Raw genomic sequence first — 20,331 nt, 5'->3', positions numbered from 1 at the left:
CTGTATCCCTCCACTCTTAGAGTGCAATGCAATTCTGAATAACCCCACTGAGATCCCGACGCCAAGTGCAGTGTTACACCAGCCACATCTCCACCACATTGCCAAGCTCATCCCAGAACTGGATCCAAAAGCAGAAATACTCCTGTTATTAGGAATAGATGTTCTCCAGGTCCACAAGGTTAGGCAGCAGGTCAATGGACCACCCGACGCCCCCTTTGCGCAACGCCTGGATCAGGGCTGAGTGGTGATAGGAGAGGTATGCCTTGGCAATGTACACAAACCGACAGTTAACACACTCAAGACCAATGTGCTAGACAGTGACCGCCATTCAAATTTTCAACGCAGCACAAGTGTCATTTGTATCAAGGAAGCACGGCAAGGCTTTAACAAATGTAAAGTAACCGACAAGACGCTGGGTCAGTCCGTCTTCGCTCAAACTGATAATAAACTTGCTCCATCAGCACAAGACGCCATTTGCTCAGAAATAATGGACACCAATGTCTTCAGAGATGAAGCAAATAATTGGGCCGCACCACTACCTTTTAGAGAACCACCCCAGCGCTTGCCAAACAACAAAGAGCGGGCAGTCAAGCGTTTCACGTCCTTGCAAAAAAACCCTGAAAAAGAAACCAGAGATGCATCAACAACACGTAGCATTTATGGAGAAGATCTTCGCTAATGGACATGCTGAAGTAGTACCGCCACTGAGGGAAGGCGAGGAGTGCTGGTACTTCCCAATGTTTGGGGTTTACCACCCACAAAAGCCCAATCAGATCAGGGTGGTCTTTGACTCCAGTGCTCAGTGCGCTGGTATCTCCCTTAATGACGTGCTGCTTACAGGCCCCGACCTTAACAATACCCTTTTTGTGGTCCTGCTGCGCTTCCGGAAGGAGAAGGTCGCAATCTTAGCGGACATACAGCAAATGTTCCATTCCTTCTTAGTCCAGAAGGATCATCGCAATTTCCTCCATTTCTTATGGCATAAGGACAATGACATTAACAAGGAAGTCATTGAGTACCGGATGAAAGTCCACGTTTTCGGCAATTGTCCATCACCGGCCGTGGCCATCGATGGGCTGCGAAGAGCCATCAGAGAGGGCGCACAGAAGCACGACAGTGATACCGTTAAGTTTGTAGAAAGGCACTTCTATGTCGATTACGGCTTGATATCACTACAGAAAGAAGACGAAGCAATCGATCTGCTCCGATGTACACAAGCCTCACTCACTGAGTCAATCCTCCGCTTGCTTAAGTTCGCAGCAAACTGTCAGGCAGTTATGGAGGCCTTTCCACACGATGACTGTGCTCCGGCAATCGAAGACCTAGATTTAGATGGAGAAACATACTCACACAAAGGAGTATGGGCCTCCTTTGGTAGATGACGACTAACACATTCACGTTCTCCGTGCCGACCGTGGTCAACCCATTGACCCGCCATGGAGTTCTCTCCACTGTCAACAGTGTTTTCGATCCCTTTGGTCTACTGGCACCAGTTACGATCCAAGGAAGAGTCCTTCTCAGAGAACTTCCCTCTGAGCTCTCTGACTGGGATACTCCCCCACCAGAAGACAAGCTAAGCACGTGGGAGGCTTGGAGAGATTCACTTCAAGATCTAAAACAGCTTCATATCCGACGGAGGTACACTGCGACCTCACCCACCGAGACAGCGCACACAGAATTGTGTGTTTTTTCGGATGCGTCTACCAAGACCGTCGGTGCTGTGGCTTACTTGAAATTAGTCGGGAAGGATGGTCAAGTTGAAGTAGGATTTGTAACTGGTAAGACGAAGTTCACTCCTCAGTCCGAGCCGACAATTCCTAGGCTTGATCTGTGCACAGCTGTCCTGGCCGTGGAAATGGCAGATCTTATCCAGGACGAGCTAGACCGAGAACTGGACGATATCAAGTTCTACACAGATAGCATAATAGTGCTTGGTTATATTTATAACGAATCAAAACGCTTCTACGTGTACCTTCATAATAGAGTTCAACGTATCCTGTCATCAAAGCTCGAACAATGGCATCACGTACGTACCAAGGATAACCGTGCAGACAATGCATCGAGATCCTTACCTGCATCCCTCCTGGCTCAGACATCCTGGTTCACCGGAACCCCTTTCTGTACCAGCCACTAACAGAAAAAACTCAAATGAACATTGACATTTGATCTGATAGAACCCGAAAGAGACTCGGAAATTCGGCCTCAAATACAAGCAGGAGTCACCTACCTCGAAGAATCGATATCTACTAACGAACGCTTTGAGCAGTTCTCCACTTTGAATTCTTTAGTGAGAGGACTTGCGTTCCTGATTCACATGGCCAGAATCACTGCCACATTCCCTAGTAGGGTTGGACATGTCAGGAAGGTTGATTAGAAAACATCTGACCAAGGTGATGTGAAAATTTACCAAAGGCCAGTTGCAGAAGTCATTCTACTTCTACCTAAGGACATTTAGAGACTGAAGTTTTGTATTATGTTCATTGTGACCTTACGAAGGTCAGGAGGGGAGTGTGTTGCCTTCAACGCATTTGTTTAGCTTATTATATTTTCGCTTTAGTAATTCATTTGTTATCGTTTTCTAGCTAAAGTTAAAATTGTTTAAAGTAAGTTCGTTGTCTGTGATATATCGCGGCATGCGATGACGTCACACCCAGTTTCGCCGCGTCTTGTGGGAAAATACCGTTTTGGAGAAATGGGAAGGAGTCGGCTTATGTGTGCAGGATCAGCGCGAGAAAAGTTTTATTTCTATGCACTAGAAACATTAGTGAAGCAACGTCGTTTCACCATACGTTCATGTGGAAGAGTGAATAGTAAACGTTTAATCTTATTGGGACCGTCTCATTGACTGGTTTCTGCTTGGTGTTTAGTTCAGAGTTCTTTTACACCTGTGCGAGAACACTACAATGTATGAAATTACAGTTTATTAATTCATTTGTAGTAATATGCTGTATATTCTCTTTTCGTGAATTATGTCTTGTTGGACAGCCGTCCAAAACACTACTGCTTCAGTTGTTTGTAGACATGAATAATCAGATGACAATAAATATGAACAAATTTGAACTTAAAATATGAATTAACTGTCAATTCACTTTTAGTTGGCGAAGTTAAGATGGCGCCAGGTGGCCTCCTTTTCCACGTAGGAAGCAGCTGAAATTCAGACCTTTAACTTATCTTTTATTTTCTTTGTCAAGATTGTTGAGCTTATATCGCATTAGGGTGCTGACTCACAGGTGGCACTCATATTGCGTAATTTTGTGACGGGTGAGTTCCCATTCCTGGAGCTCCCAGTTGAGAGAGGAACTGGACAGGATTGACAAGAAAGGGGCACTAGCAGGAAGGACGGGAGAGCATAAATGGCTGGAGTTTCTGCGAAAAATAAGGGAAGTGCAAGACAGATATGTACCAGATAAGAAGATATATTCGAATGGAAGCAGCACTCTACCATGGATGACGGGGGAAGTCAGAGTCGAAGTAAATGAAAAAGAGAGGGCATACAATGAAGCCAAACCTAGTGACAAGACCAGGGATTACGAAGCTTTTATAAACTTGCAGAATGAAACTAAGAAGGGCATTAGAAAGGTTAAGATGGATTATGAAATGAAGCTGTCGACATACAACAAAGAAGAAACTATAAGCTTTTTTTAAGTATATAAAGGGTAAAAGAGAGTCGAGGGTAGATATAGTACCAATAGAAAATGTCACTGTAGATATTGTAATGAGAGATCCAGAGATAACAGAAGAACTGAATGCATATTTTGTATCACAGTGGAAGACAGCTGCAGTATTTCGGATATTCGGGAGTTTCAGTAAAGTGAAAATTATGACAGAAAAGGTGCTTAGATGGCTCAATGGTCTGAGGGTGGAAAATCCCCTTCGCGTACTAAACCGAGTAGCTGCAGAGATTGTGGAGGTATTGACAACGATCCTTCAAGGTCGATAAATTCTGGCATTGCATCGGATGACTTGAAAATTGCATATGTTAACGCACTATTTCAGAACGGTGAGGTCAAGTGGGGGCAACAGAAAGGAAACTATAGACCTGTTAGATTGACATCAGTGTTTGTAAAATTGTTGAAATCGTTAGCGAGGGATGAGTTTACCAAGTAACCGAAGGCACATGACATGATAAGCCACAGCCAGCATGATTTCCTGAAAGGACAATACTGTCTGATAATGTTACTGCAATTTTACAAGCACGGCAGACAAAGGAGTTGCAGTGGATGTAGTGATCTTGGATGTTCAGAAGGCCTTTGGCAAGGGCCGCACAGAAGGCAGATTAACAAGTTCAGAGCACGTGGAATTACAGATAAGTTATTAGCATGGGCGGCTCATTGGTCGATCGGCAGAAAACAGGCAGTGGTACTAAAGATATTCTATACTAGCTGTTCGCTGGTTACCAGTGGAGGTCCACAGGGTCGATGATGGCACCACTGCTTTTTAAGATGTCTGCCAGTGATTTGGACTATGGGATTCAATTATTTGTGGAGTAGCGGGTAGTGTTAAGGGAACTTGCTGACGGTGAGGACAATATGATTGCGGTAGAAATTCAGGAGCATGTTCATATTAAGGGAGATGAGGTGTTGGAGTTTTTTTAAAATACATTAGAACGGGTAAGTCCCCGGGGACTGACTGAATATTCCACAGGCTGCTCCACGAGGCGAGCGAAGAGATTGCTGAGCCTCTGGCTAGGATCTCTATATCGTCGTCGTCGACGGGAATGGTACCGGTTGCTTGGATGGAGGCGAATGTTGTTCCCTTGTTCAAAACAGATAGTACGGTTAGTCTGGGTAATTAAAGATCAGTGAGCCTTACGTCTGCGGCGCGAAAGTTGTTGGAAAAAAAAGATCTTAGAGATAGGATCTATGGACATTTAGAGAATCATGGTCTGATCGGGGACTGTCAGCAAGGCTTTGTGAAGGGCAGATCGTACCTAACAAGCCAGATAGAGTTCTCTGAGGAGGTGACCAGCGGTATAGATGAGGGTAGTGCAGTGGATGGGATCTACGTGGGTTTTAGTAAGGCATTTTATAAGGTTCCACATGGTAGGCTTATTCAGAAAGTCGGAAGTCATGGGATACAGGGAATTTTGGCCAGGTGGATTGATAGATTGGCTTTCCCGCAGAAAGCAGAGGGTCGTGGTGGCGGGAGTACATTCAGATTGGAGGGTTGTTACTAGTGATGTCCCACAAGGATAGGTTCTAGGACGGCTACTTTTTTCTGATTTTTATAAACGACCTTAATGTGGGGGTAGAAGGCTGGTTTGGTAGGTTTTTAGACGACACAAAGGTTGGTGTTCTTGTGAATAATGTAGAGCCTTGTCGATGTTTGCAGAGAGACATTGATAGAATGCAGTAGTGGACTGAAAATTGGCAGGTGGAGTTCAACCCCGAGAAGTGTGTGGTGGTACACTTTGGAAGGACAAATTCCAATGGAGAGTACAAAGTAAATGGCAGGATACCTGGTAGTGTGGAGGAGCAGGGGATCTGGGGGTATATATCCCCAGATCACTGAAAGTTACCTCACAATTACATGGAGTAGTTAGGAAAGCTTATGGGGTGTTAGCTTTCAGAAGTCGAGGGATAGAGTTTAAGAGTCGCGAGATAATGATGTAGATCTATAAAACTCTGGTTGGGCCACACTTGGAGTACTGTGTCCACTTCGGGTCGACTAACTATAGGAAGGATGTGGAGCTTTGGAAAGGGTAAAGAGGAGATTTACCAGGATGCTACCTGGTTTACAGATTGTGCGTTGTGATCAGAGATTCAGGAAGCTAGGGTTTTACTTTGGAGAGAAGGAGGATGAGATGAGACATGATTAAAGTATACAATATATTAAGAGGATCAAGTAGAGTGGACACCCAGCGCCTCTTCCCCAGGGTACTACTGCTCAATACAAGAGAACATGGCTTTAAAGTAAGAGGTGGGGAGTTTAAGGAGGTTATTAGAGGAAGGTTATTTACTCAGAGAGTGGTTGGTGCGTGGAATTGACTAGTACAGGCAAATACAGTCGCGAAGTTTAAGAGTCTACTAGACAGATATACGGAGCAATTTAAAGTGAGTGGGGGATATATGGGAGGCAGTGTTTACAAGTCGGCATAACATTGTGGGCCGAAGGGCCTGCACTGACCTGTACTATTCTACGTTTTATAAAACAGAGAGTATGCAGAGAGACAGAGTTAGTTGAGGGGAATGGCCAAAAAAAGTGGCAAATCGAATACAATTTTGGAAAGTGTATATTCATGTACATTGGCGAAAGAAATTAAGGGGCAGACTTTTATTTACTTGAAGAGAGATTTCAAACTGCAGAGATGCAAAGGGTCTTGGGAGTCCTTCTGTCGGATACTCTAAACGTTAACCTCCAGATTCTGTCGGTGGTGAAGAAGGCGTATGAAATTTTGGCATTCATTTCTAGAGGGGTAGAATATAAGAACAGAGATGTGATGTTCAGTAACTCTATGGCACTCGTGAGACCACACTTTTAGTTCTGTATGTAGTTTTGTGCTTCTAACTTTGGAAGGGAGGAAGGGATATACTGACATCGGAGAGGGTTCAGAGAAGATTCAACAAAATGATTCCAGGAATAAAAGGCTTACCATATCAGGAAAGTCTGGCTGCTCTTGGGCTATCTGCACTGGAGTTTTGAAGAATCAGGGTGGAGCTCATAGAAACATTATGAAAAGGCCTGGACAGACTAGATATGGCATATTTATATGCATTGGTAGGAGAGTCAGGGACAGGGACGTACGACTTCAGTATTGAAACACGGCCATTTAGAATAGAGATCCGGAGAAATTACTTTAGTAAGAGGGTGGCATATCTTTGGAAGATGTTGCTACGAGCGGCTGTGGAGGCAATGTAATTGGGAAGCATTTAAGACAGAGATATATAGTTTCTTGTTTAGACAGGGCATGCAAGGGTAAGGGGAGAAGGCGGGGGACTTGGGATAACTGGAAGAATTGGATCAACCAAAATTGAATGGCGGAGCAGATCCGTTAGCCCGAATGGCCTACTTCTTCTTGTATGTCTTATGGTCGTATAGAATTGTGATGAAAGCAGGTACTCAGAGTATTTATCAGAGGAGTATTTCAATTATGAATGAATTGAAGGCCATGGAACAGTGCTTGAATATTGGATTTTCTGAAAAGATAATTAATAATCAGAGTGATTATGATGTTGTGTGTGTGTGTGTGTGTGTGTGTGTGTGTGTGTTGCACAACATTACGTCCAAAAGACACAAACTATTTGTTAGAAATTACCACGAAGCATTAAAGAATTTTCAAATCGAGGTGCCCAAAAGCTCGCTGCAGCTGCCGGAGTTCAGTTTTTATTGGGGCTTTACAATACATGGAAAACACGTTCCAGCAAGAAGGCCGAACATTAGGAAAAAATGTTCCAGGTTTTTGGCTTTGCAGATCCGGGGAAATGGAAAGGGAGATCTCGACTCAGTTAAGGAAATTTTTAAATAATCCCATCAGCTATGGTAATCAAGAGAGAATCTGCAGATGCTGGAAATCTGAGCAAATGCACACAATCTGCTAGAGGAACTTAGCATCCAGACAGCATCCTGGCCTAGTGAGTTCCTCCAGCATCTTGTGTGTATAAACCTGTATGGATAGCTGTGCAATGGAAAAATGAGTGCTTCACTATCCGTGCACATTAAGATGATGGAGGACGTTTGCTGTTAAACGTGAACGGAGAGAAACGTTTTTAGATTTGGATTTATCAGAATCGACGCCAGCCCCACCCCTTCAAAGATTTCTGTTACAAGGTTTTCTGCCTAAAATGGCAACAATGTTTGCTATTGGTGTATCGGTACTGGTAATCTGCAGCAATGCTTCCATGTCTCATTTCCACCTATTTAAGAATATTCTTCCGATGATTTAAGAAACATACTCTGTTCAATAAAGTAGCGAACCGAATTGCCCTTCTCACAAAGACCTATTGGTAAAAATCTTCTTATTCTATTTGCTCGAAAGTGAAATGCATAGACTGTGGATACTGGCATTAGTTCTGCACATTCAAAGGTGTAAGTAACTTTATTTACTGATTTCCTTTCACAACTCATTAACTTAAAATCACTGTACTGTTACAAAAGTTAGACTAACCGCTAAATTGCTTCTTGTCTTCTCGATAGAAAAGTTCTAATTATGCCTGCTAGGATGGCAAGAATATTAACCAGTAAGGGAAAGGAGTGAGCGTAAGGGAAAGGAGCTTTATCTCGGTTTAATTTTCTTTTGAAAGGGATTTTTAAGGCAGTTTTACGATTACCGAATTGTCGCAATATTAATTTGGCACTGCAGGAATCATTTACATAAAATCCATTCGACATTGTTTGCTGATTTCGAATTCATATTTCTGTCTGGCTGTCCCGCGTCTTTGCGCATAATGTCGTCGTTATTAAGAAAAACAAGAGTAGATGTGCAGACAAATCATTCAACCTTACAGAGCAAACACGAGGACCTTACAGATCCGGGATTTTACCCCATTACCTTTCTGTTGACGATCATTAACACTTATAAATAGATAAACTGCTTAAACGACTATGCCATTTTCAGACATTGTTGGAAATCAGGAGCTTATGCTGCCTTTAATTCCAGACAGATTTACTTATATTGTATGTTGACGTTCTAGCGTGAAAGTTAGCTTTCAATCATGTTCTGCTCTGAATTGTATACGTCTGCGATCCCAGCTGTGGAAAAGAATATAAGTAATCTTGCATTCCAAAAGCGGGTGAGCTTACAAAGTGCATCATGACTTTGAACTATGATGTTGTGGCCGTTTTAGAGATATGGATGGCATTGGGGCAGGGATGTTTATTTCGAGTGCTAGGGATTAGATGTTTCAGAAAGGACAGGGAGGAAGGTAAAAGAGGTAGGGGCTTGGCACTGTTGATCAGAGAGTGTTACACGGCTGCAGAAAAGGAGGAAGACATCGACGGATTGTCTATGGATTTTCTGTGGGGAGAAGTTAGGAACAGGATGGGGTTAATGACTCTATTGGGTGTTTATTTATACATCACCCAATAGTAACAGGGTCATCGAGGACCAGATAAGGAAACAAATTTTAGAAAGGTGCAATAATAACAGGATTGTCGTGGTGAAAAATTTAATTTCCCAAATATCGATTAGCATGTCCCTAGAGCAAGATGGTTAGATGGGATGGACCTTTTTACCTGTGTTCAAGAAGGTTTCTTGACACAATATATATATAAGCCGACAAGACGAGAGGCCGTTCTTGATCTGGTATTGGGAAATGAGCCTGGCAAGGTGTCGGGTCTCTCAGTTGGAGAGAATTCTGGAGATACTGTTCACAATTCGATCTCCTTTACTATAGCACTGGAGAGGGATAGGAACAGATAAGTTAGGAAAACATTTAATTGGAGTAAAGGGAATTATGAGGACATCAGGCAGGAACTTGGAACTATAAATCAGAGAAATTCATGGAAGAAGTGCGGCAAATGTTCAAGGGATAATTGCCTGAAGTTTTGAATAGGTACGTTCCAATGGGAAAGGTAAAATACCGAGAAAAGTGGTGTACAAAGGCTGCTGTAAATGTCATGAAGCAGAAAGGAAAAGCTTACGAAATGTGCAAAAAAAAAAACAAAAAACAGGTAATGATAGAGATCGGGAGGAATATAAAGCTAGCAGGAAGGAAATAAAGAAATAAATTAGGACAGCCAGAAGGGGCAATGAGAAGACCGTGGCGAATAGGATTAAGGAAAACCCCAAGGCATTCGACAAATCTGTGAAGAAAAAAAGAAATTAGAAGTGAAAGAATACGACCGATCTTGTGTGATAGTGGAAAAGTGTGTATAGAACCGAAGGAGATAGCAGAGATAAGTAATGAGTACTTTGCTTAGGTATTCACTACAGCAAAGAATCTTGGCGACCGTAGGGATGATTTACAACAGACTGAAAAGCTTGAACATGTTGATATTAAAGAAGAGGGTGTGCTGAACCTTTTGGAAAGCTTCTAGTTGTAAAAACACCGGGGCCGGACAATATGTTCCCCAGGCTACTGTGGAAAGAGAGGGAGGAGTTTTTTGAGCTTCTGGCAATGATCTTTGCATCTTTGATGGGGACGGGACAGGTTCCGAAGTACTGGTCTGTTTCAGATGCTGCTCCATTATTCAATAAGGAAGTAGAGATAGCTCAGGAAATTATAGACCAGTGAGTCTTACTTCAGTAGTTCGTAAGTTTATGGAGAAGATCCTGAGAGGTAAGGTTTATAAGCATTTGGAGAGGCATAATATAGTTAGGAATTGTCAGCATTGTTTCCCGAAAGGCGCGTCGTGCCTTACGAGCCTGATTGTATTGTTTGTGGATGTGACACATAGATGGAGTTCGAGCAGTAGATGTCGTGTACATGGATTTTAGCAAGATATTTGACAAGTTACTCCGTGCAAGGCTTATCGTGAAAGTAAGGAGGGATGGGATCCAAGGGGATATTTTTTTGTAGATCCAGAGCTGGCTTGCCCATAGAAGGCAAAGTGTGTTTGTAGATGTGCCATATTCTGCATGGAGATCGGTGATCAGTGGTGTTGCTCAGGGATCTGTTCTGGGACCAATGCTGCTCGTGTTTGTTTTATGAGTAACCTGGATGAAGACGTGCAGGGATGGGTCAGTAATTCACCTGATGACAGAAAGATCGGGAGTGTTGTGGATAGTATGGAGAACTGTCAGAGTTTTCAGAGGGACATTGATAAAATGCAAAACGACGCTGATAAGTGGTAGGTGGAGTTTTACCCAAATAAGTCTAAGGTGTTTCATTGTGTTCGGTCAAATATGATGGCATAATATCGTATTAATAGTAAGACTCTTGGTAGTATGGAGGATCAGTGGGCTCTTGGTGTCCGAGAGTAGAGGACACTCAAGGCTGCTGCGCAGGTTGACACTGCGGTTAAGAAAGCATACGGCGGATTGGTCTTCATTTATCGTCGGATTGAGTTTAGGAGTCGAAATGTAATGTAGCAGCTATATAGTACCGTGGTCAGACCTCACTTGGTGTATGTGCTCAGTTCTGGTCGGCTCACTCCAGGAAGGATGTGGAAGCCATAGAATAGGGGCAGAGGAGTTTTACAAGGATGTTGTCTGGGTTAGGAAACATGCCTAATGATAATAGATTGAGTGAGCTCAGCCTCTTCTCCTTGGAGCGACAGAGGATGAGAGGCGACTTGATGCGGCTGTATAAGACCATGAGGAGCATTGATAGTGTTGACAATCAGAGGCTTTATTCCCGGGCTGGAATGGCTAGCACGAAAGGAGACGGATTTAAGGTGCTTGTTCGTAGGTGCAGAGGATTGTGTGGAATGGTCTGCCGGCGGCGGCGTTGGAGACGCATATGACGGTATTTAGATAAACTCCTGGACAAGTACGTGAAGCTCAGAAAAATAGAGGGCTTCGGCGAACCCTAAATAATTTCTAAGGAAAGGACGTGTTCGGCACAGCTTTGTGGGCCAAAGGGCTTGTATTGTGCTGTACGTTTCTGTGTTTCTATAAATAAGTATAATGAATCGTAACCAAAAGACAACACGATGCAGAGAATTTTTGAAAAACTGAGAATAATCTTTGGGTTTGGAAGACATTTGTTTTCTCGGGTGGTGGATGATACCATGTGTTCTGGAGAGTTGTAATGCCTTCAAAGAAGCCCAAGAACAAAGGAAGAAAGCGAAAATTGGCTGAAAACGAAATCGGGTTCAAGCTTTCCCTGAAGATATGGAGTTTTGAGTGCCTTTGCAAGAGTCGAGTTCTGCTGCTTCGGAACGGGAGCACAGTTATTCCCATCTTCAATATTCGGAGGTTGAACCCAGCCTGAACCCTTTACCTGGGTCAGATCGCGACACTATGGTGAAGGCTGCTGTTAAAAAGAAGAAAGCAAAGGTCACTTTACAAACGTTAGCGTAGTTAATTAACTATAGGTCCAATGAAAGTAAAGGGTAGCAGTGAATGTGTGTTTCTCGGACTGGCTGGAGGTGACTAGTGGGGCACCACAGGGCTCTGTATTGGGACCACAGCTCTTTACGATTTATGTCAACGATTTAGATGAGGGCATTGAAAACTATATCAGCAAGTTTGCTAACGATACTAAACAGGGTGGCAGTGTGACATGCGAAGAGGACATTAGGAGAATACAGGGAGACTTGGATAGGCTGGGTCGGTGGGCGGATACTTGTCAGATGTCATTCAATGTGAATAAATGTGAAGTTATCTACTTTGGAAGCAGGAACAAGAGGGCAGAGTATTGTCTGAACGGTGTAGAGTTAGGCAAGGGTGAAATGCAAAGAGACCTAGGAGTCCTAGTTCATCAGGCAATGAAGGTGAATGAGCAAGTGCAACAGGCAGTGAAGAGGGCAAATGGAATGTTGGCCTTTATTACAAGGGGAATTGAGTACAAGAGCATTGATGTCCTTTTGCATTTGTTCAGGGCCCTGGTGAGACCACACCTGGAATATTGTGTACAGTTTTGGTCTCCAGGTTTAAGGAAGGACATTCTGGCAATTGAGGAAGTGCAGCGTAGATTCACTAGGTTGATTCCTGGGATGGCAGGGATGTCTTACGCAGAGAGATTGGAGAGATTGGGCTTGTACACACTGGAATTGAGGAGATTGAGAGGGGATCTGATTGAAACGTTTAAGATAATTAAAGGATTTGATAGGATTGAGGCAGGAAATATGTTCCAGATGTTGGGAGAGTCCAGTTCCAGAGGGCATGGATTGAGAATAAGAGGTCAGTTATTTAAAACAGAGTTGAGGAAGAGCTTCTTCTCCCAGAGAGTTGTGGAGGTGTGGAATGCACTGCCTCGGAAGACGGTGGAGGCCAATTCTCTGGATGATTTCAAGAAGGAGCTAGCTAGATATCTGATGTATAGGGGAATCAAGGGATATGGGGACAAGGCAGGGACTGGGTATTGATAGTGAATGATCAGCAATGATCTCAGAATGGCGGTGCAGACTCGAGGGGCCGAATGGTCTACTTCTGCAGCTATTGTTTATTGTCTATTGTCTATGATCTGGCATTGAGAATTGACAACACTAAAACAGCATCGATGACATCATGGAATCCCTGGACTATTTTTGAAAAGGTGAATACCCTGAAGTCTGATGTTGCGCAGATTAAAGGGAAAAATACGGACCGCGAGAAGAGAATTGAGATTTTTGAGTTGAGAATGAATGAGGCCGAGCATTATCAGAGAATGTGGAATCTGAAAATCCACGGCATTCCAGAGCAAACGAATGACAAAATTTGAAAAAAATAAAGTATCTCAATTATGCCAAGCAGTAGTTCCGGAGGCCAAGCTGGAAATTCTACTACACGTGGATATTGTATATCGTCTCGGTCGGATAAGAGGGGGAAGAAGCCTTGGGTGCTCATCATCAATATTCAAACAGAACCAGGAGGGATCTAGAATGGAAACAAGACAGAAAAAATGAATACTTGCTCTCGCAGAGCCTGACGATCTCCGACGACCTGATTGCAGCTGATAAGTTGGCCCAACAGCAGCTGTGGCCGCTGGTGGAGGCTGCTTGAAAAAATGGGAAGCGTGCTTTCTCTGCTGGGACCCGAGCTTTCATTGATGGAAAAGAGATACGAGCAGAACTGTAACATGTTGGTGTGGCAACTGGTCTACTAACTCCACCAATATTCGTGTCCGGCCTTTGTTTATATAGGATTGGGGTAGTTTTTTTTTAACTTTCATTATTAAGATGATTAATTATTTTTTGTGTATTTATGTAGTCTCTCATAAAACTGTCTTTTTCACTGTTTTTTTTCTCTTAATGTCAGGGGTCTTAGTTGCACTGTTAAACGGAAGGCTTAATTCTAGTTTTTAAAGCAGCATGAGCATGTGGATTTCCTTTACATCCAAGATTCACACTCTGTGACCGAAGAGAGTAAATTATGGAAATCCCAGTAGGGAAACGATGTTTGGTTTTCATATGGTTCTGAACTTTCTGCAGGTGTTCTTATTCTGATGTTTGACTATAAAGGAGATGTTTTGCATTCTGAGGCAGGTACGAATGGGCATGTTTGGTTCTTATTGTTCTATATCGTGATAAAATGTTTCTTATTGTTTGTATTTATGGCTATAATATTAGAAATGATAATGATAGATTGCTTGGGATTTCTGTGAAAAGAAAGTTTTGATAATTGGCTCTCTAAATTTCCAGATCTATTTATTGTTATGGGAGGAGACTTTAATATGGTATTAGATGAAAATAGTCTTCGATAGTCACCAAGGCAACAGTGTACTTATAGTTACTTTATTAGCTTTATTCAGAAGTTTAGTATCATAGATATTTGGAGAGGGCACATTTCTCCATTTAGAAATTATACTTGGACTGCTATATCTATTACATTCATGTCTAGCCTAGATTACTGGCTACTATACGATACCTTAAGAAATAATAATGTCACTTTTATTCTTTTTTTCCTTCACCTTAAACAGATCATAAGGCTATCCATATACAAATTGCATGATCTTCAGCTGAATCCAATTTTAAGTCTTATTGAAAATTAAATAATTAGATTTTGGGGCATGAAGTTGGCTCTTTGCACATTAAATTCTGGGAACCTACTTTTTGCATAAAGCGATATTAGAAAATAATTTCTGTACAAATTGGGAACTTTTCAAATTTGAATCTGCCAAATTCTTTTGGAAATACAGTAGTGATTTAGTAACGAAAAGAAAACTGGAAGAACAGTCATTGATCTCAAAGATTGCAAGTTTATGCGAATAGTTTCCAGATAACCTTTCAGATAAAGCTAAAGAGGAGCTGGCTTTGTTAAAGGATAAGTTAAACCACCTTTATCTGAGAAAGGCAGAAGGTGCATATGTGAGATCGAGAAAAGAATGGTTGGAAGAGGGTGAACAAAGGACAGCTTATTTCTTTCGTTTAGAAAAGCAACGTGTCCAATTGAATTTCATTCATCAGCTTAATATTGATAGTGTGTTTAGAAAAGACTCCAAAAATAGCAAACTATTGTTCTGCTTTTTATATTAAAGTTTATAGCTCAAAATATTGTGAAGAATCTGCACTAAATTTAATGAAATGATAGCAATATCCTTAGGAACTTGTCCAATGATGACAAAGACGTGCATGATTCTCTTATTACCTTGGGAGAGTTTAAGGTTGCCATTTCAAATAAAAAAAAATAATAAGTCGCTGGGTGTGGATGATCTGACTGCAGAATTTTATAAAAAAAAATTCAGTTTCCTATTTCCCATTTTACTAAAATTGTTTTTTACAATGTATTGATAAATACATTCTTCCCACTTCTTTAACACAGGGCTATACTACTTTAAATCCTAAACCAAGAAAAGATTATTTATCGATAATTGACGTCCTATTTGCCTTCTCAAAAGCGATTATAAAATTCTGGCCCAAATCTTTGCTAACAGAATTAAATTAGTTTTACCATTTATTATTTATGCAACACGGTCAGGTTTCATGAATGGTCTTCATATCTCTAATAATGTATGATTAATTTTAGATCTTATTGATTATTCCCATCTTATTCAAAATGACAGTTGTATACTGTTTTTAGATGCCTACAAAGCTTTTGATACTATTGAGAATCAGTTTAGCTCCACTGCTCTTGGTAAATTTGGATTTGGTCCATTAATTTGTGAGACTGTTAAGGCTTTGTAGACAAACGCTAATAGTTCTGTGAAGTTGAAATTGGGGACTTCACAAAGGTTTGATATGAATAGTGGGGTGAGACAAGGTTGTCCTATCTGACATCCTTATATCTTTTATGTGCTCAGCTGCTCAACTATTCCGTCAAGTCTAGTCCTCTAAAAGGCATTTTTTTCTGCAAATTCCAATTTTCTGATTAGTCAGGTTGTAGATGATACAACTCTTTTTCTTAAATGAATTTTCGGAAATCTCATTGTCTTTAAATTGTATTTCTGTTCTTTCCAAAGCCCCAGGCCTCTGTCTAAATATTCACTAATGTGATTCGTTTCCTCTGAAAGTTTGCACTCAATTTATAATTAATACAATTCCAGTAAAAGACAAAGTTACATATTTGGGGTTAACTATTGTTAAAAATGAATACTTAACGTGTATGTATAATTTTCTACCTCTTATAGACAAAATAAAAAATAAATAAATAAACCAGTGTCTTCAAAGGGACTTATCTTTGAAAGGCCGAGTTTTGCTTTGTAAAGCAGAAGGTCTTTCCAGGATTATATATATAGATCTCCCCTTATACGTCGATAAAAAATCTGTAAATCGATAGACACCATGTTGTTTAACTTTATGGAAAAACAAAGTTCATTATATTTAAATAATCTGTTGTCATGAATAGCTATTACAAGGGGGGGGGGTCTATGTTTTCTTGATTTTGACAGTCTTAATAATACTTTTTAAATTAATTGGATTAAACAATTTTTGCGGAATCCTACCTCTATTTAGAATTGTGTTCCTTCTATTTTCTTTTCCCTGGTGGGTGGATTTTTTTTTCTTTTATGTAATTACAAAATAGAAAAAGCTCCTCTCCGTTTATGTCGGTTTCATAAACAGATGGTTTTATCTTGGTAACACACACAAAATGCTGGTGGAACGCAGCAGGCCAGACAGCATCTATAGGAAGAAGCACTGTTGACGTTTCGGGCCGTGACCCTTCGTCTAGTCCTGACAAAGATCCTCGGCCCGAAACATTGTCAGTGTTTCTCCCTAGAGATGCTGCCTGGTCTGCAGTGTTCTACTAGCATTTTCTGTGTGCTGCTTGCACTTCCAGCATCTGCAGATTTCCTTGCGTTTGCTTTTATCTTGCTCTTTGATTTACAAACAGAATTCCTGTCCAAATAGTTACTTTATCTGGAATAGCCACAACATAACTTGTAAGAATAAATGTTTGTTTTATAGCAATTGGTTTGATGTTAATATTCTGTTATTTAAACCGTTATTTAATTGAAGAGGTACTTTATTGAGTTATACTGAGACTTTGACCACCTTTGAGTTTCCTGTGACTCCAAACTAATTTGCTGTTGTTATGGATGCAATTCCCTCTGGTACAATTATGTTGTTTAGAGATACATCATATATGGTAGTTGAATTACTCAACATGGATCCATATCGGACAGCTGTAGGAAAGAATTGTTTCCACCCGACTTTTTTTTAATAATAATGCTATTAGAAGTTTGTTTCAAAAAGACACTACTTCCATCTCTACGGCTGTTAGTTTTTGGAATAGTCGCTTGTGCAGTCAGAAGTGGAGGTGTATTTGGGGCTTATTTAATATTTTCTTATTGAGGAATGAAATTAAAAAAAAAAATCATTTAAAATCACGCTTAGATATTATCCAGCCAATGTATATTTGACAAGACTTAATTCTGATAATGAAACTAACTTTTATTTTTGTAGTTTATATCCAGAGGATTTATTTCATCTGTTTTGAGATTCCGAAGAGATTAAAACACGTTGGCTTGGTGTTTCTCAAGTTATAGATCAATATATTAATGTGGATTTTACTTTTTGTTTTGAAAATGTCTTACTTGGGTTTACTAATAATACCAAATCTCATAGGATTAATTTATTTATCATAAATATTTTGTTAATTACCAGCAAATTTTACATCCATAAATGCAAATACAGCAATAAGAAAACTTCACTTATATTTTTACTTCAGACTTCAAACTGTACGTTAATACTCTGAAAACTTGACCATGACCAGAAAGCTGTAAAGACTGTACAAATCTGTAAACGTTTCGGATTATGACTGTAAATGTTTCTGTTTTGTGACTCCTTTTAGATACAGTTCTTTCTGTCCAACAGCAGTTAGAATGGATTTTCATGTTTATTTTTATATTTAAAATTAATAGTTATTTATTTGTTGTTGCTTATGCTTCCCTGGCTTTGTTAGCATATGTTTAGTTTTATGTTTTTGGTTTGCTCAAAAAAAATTAAAAAATGTTAAAAATAAAACATGAGCAATCATGGTCGCATCGATGACCATGATTGTTCGCAGCAAATGTTTCTAGAGACGAGGATTTCCATTGTCTTCCTTTGAGCAGTGTATATTCAAGACGGTAAACCCAGCCATTATTAATTCTCTTCAGAGTTTGTTTCCATTGCGTTAGTGGTCACACAATCAAGTATGCTACGATATGCAACAACTACCCATGCGTTCATTCACTACCTACTCCCATAGCATCAGGTGACCCTGATCGTGAGTACTCTCCAGATATTACACATTACCAAAGGGTGAAGACTAGCGTAAAGTCTGAACGCTTGACAGTACCATTAGTAGAGGTGAGACTCCACCGCTACATGCAATATAAGCACTGGAACTCTCACCCTGAGCGGTAACATTCACGGATGTTGAAGCAGATTTTGTCCTGCTGAAATGTTATTGTTCTTTTTTTGTACAACTCATGTCTGTATTGTTTATTATTTTCCAGATAAACTCTGAATTTCCGTTATATCGCTTTCCCGCATCCACGCAGTTGTTCTTTTATGTTTTGTACAATTTCACAAAGAGGAAGGAGAGAATGTTTTAAATGCTTAACTCTTCTGAAACAAGTAGCAGCTACGCACCTGTCACGCACCTTAAATTGGTGTTTTTCTTTTCAGTAAGACTCTCCCGCAATAGTTCTATTTTTGTAGCACGCTAAACTGTAAAACGAAATGAACGAATCAGGCGTAGAAAGACTAGCGTCTAATGCAATACACTCACGCATCCGAAGCTCTACATAACCCACGGTGAATCTGTTATGCCCCAGATTTTATGTTTCTCTGACATGTCGGGAATTTTGCTTATCCACGACAAACACGCTGTATTCGGAGCTAAAACAAAATCGAAGCTAAGTGAGTTTCGCAACATTTATCGTGATATTCACCTTCGATTACTAGGACCCCAGCATCTGTACATGTTGATAACTTCTAGATTTTCCTCCCTAGTTTTATCGATATTCACACAAACTGAAAGAGATTATATGACTTTCCAGATTCAGTTTTTGCTCATTTAGAATTATACCTGTCCATGTCATATCACCGTACATATTGGCAGTTCACACATGCACTTCACCATAGCAGACCATTTAGTCCGGATGTAATGTTTCGTCCCTCGTGTCAGGGTTTGGAACGTCTCGAATATGAGTCACGATTTATAGGAAAGCGACAGCAGCCAGAAATCTTGATACATATTGACACCAATCCGGAAAAAAATAATCAACAGAAGGGAACTAAAAAGCCAAAAGGAGGGGAAAGGTGAAAGATGTAATTTAACAATAATATCAAAAAGGACACAATTTTTCGGATTTCTGAAGAGTAAACTAGATTCCATATTCTGTATCTGTCTGGCGGAAAGTGAAGATGGAGCGGTAGTTCTGGTAGACAAGGAAATAGCGGAGGAACTGCATAAGTATGTTTTTATCACTCATCACTATCAGAGACCCTATCAATATGCCATAAATTCGAGAGTGTCATTGGGCAGAAGTGAACTGAACTTGTATGACTAAGGATAATCAGCATGGGATGCTCAAAAGCTCTGAGGGTAGATAGGTAAACTGGACCATATGGACAACAACGCCGGGTACTAAAGGAGGTTGCTTCAGAAATTGTGAAGGAGTGATCTTTCAGTTATGAAGAAATGCTGGCTGATATCGGGAGGATTGGGGAAATAATTGTCACACCACATTTCAAGGAGGGAGGGCGGCAGAATAATGGAAATTATAGGCTAGTTGGTCTGTCCTCAGTGGTTGGGAAGATCTTCGAAAGGATTGGTAAGAATGAGGTCTCAAGATACATGAATCAACGACAAGATAACATCAGCTGAAATCGGCAGAGTTTCCTAAGTTGCCGAGCAATTCCGTTGCAATTCTTCGAAGAAATAACAAGCAGGATAGAAGAAGCAGAATCCAAGGATTTTGCGTACTTGGTTTTTCAGATTCCCTTCACAACATGAATCACTTGAGGCTGCTTAACAAGATGGGAGGCTACTGTATTACAGACGGAAAGGAGTGGGAATAAAGGAAGTGTTTTTTTTTCGTTTGCTGCCGGTGACGAGTCGTGATCCACATCAATTTACGTTATACGTCGATAACTTGGAAAATTGAATAGATTGTTTGGTGGCCAAGTTTGCAGGCAACACGAAGGTAGGTGGCAGATGAGATATTGCTAAGGATTCTATAAAAAATATACATAATTATGCGCGGAAAAGATAAGGTAAACGCAGGCCAGCCTTTTCCATTCAGTTTGTTTGGGATTGAAACCAAAGGTCATGCGTTAATGCGTGAAAGATGAAAAGTTTAAAGAGAATAATATAGAAAACATATTCACTCAGAGGAGTGCTGAAGAACGTGGAATTTTCTGCAATCTCAAGTGGTCTTG

The sequence above is a fragment of the Hypanus sabinus genome, chromosome 2 (genome assembly GCF_030144855.1).
Source record: "Hypanus sabinus isolate sHypSab1 chromosome 2, sHypSab1.hap1, whole genome shotgun sequence".
In the NCBI taxonomy this organism is placed as follows: Eukaryota; Metazoa; Chordata; class Chondrichthyes; order Myliobatiformes; family Dasyatidae; genus Hypanus; species Hypanus sabinus.
The sequence above is the reverse complement of the archived record's forward strand: the minus strand, read 5'-3'. Positions refer to the sequence as shown.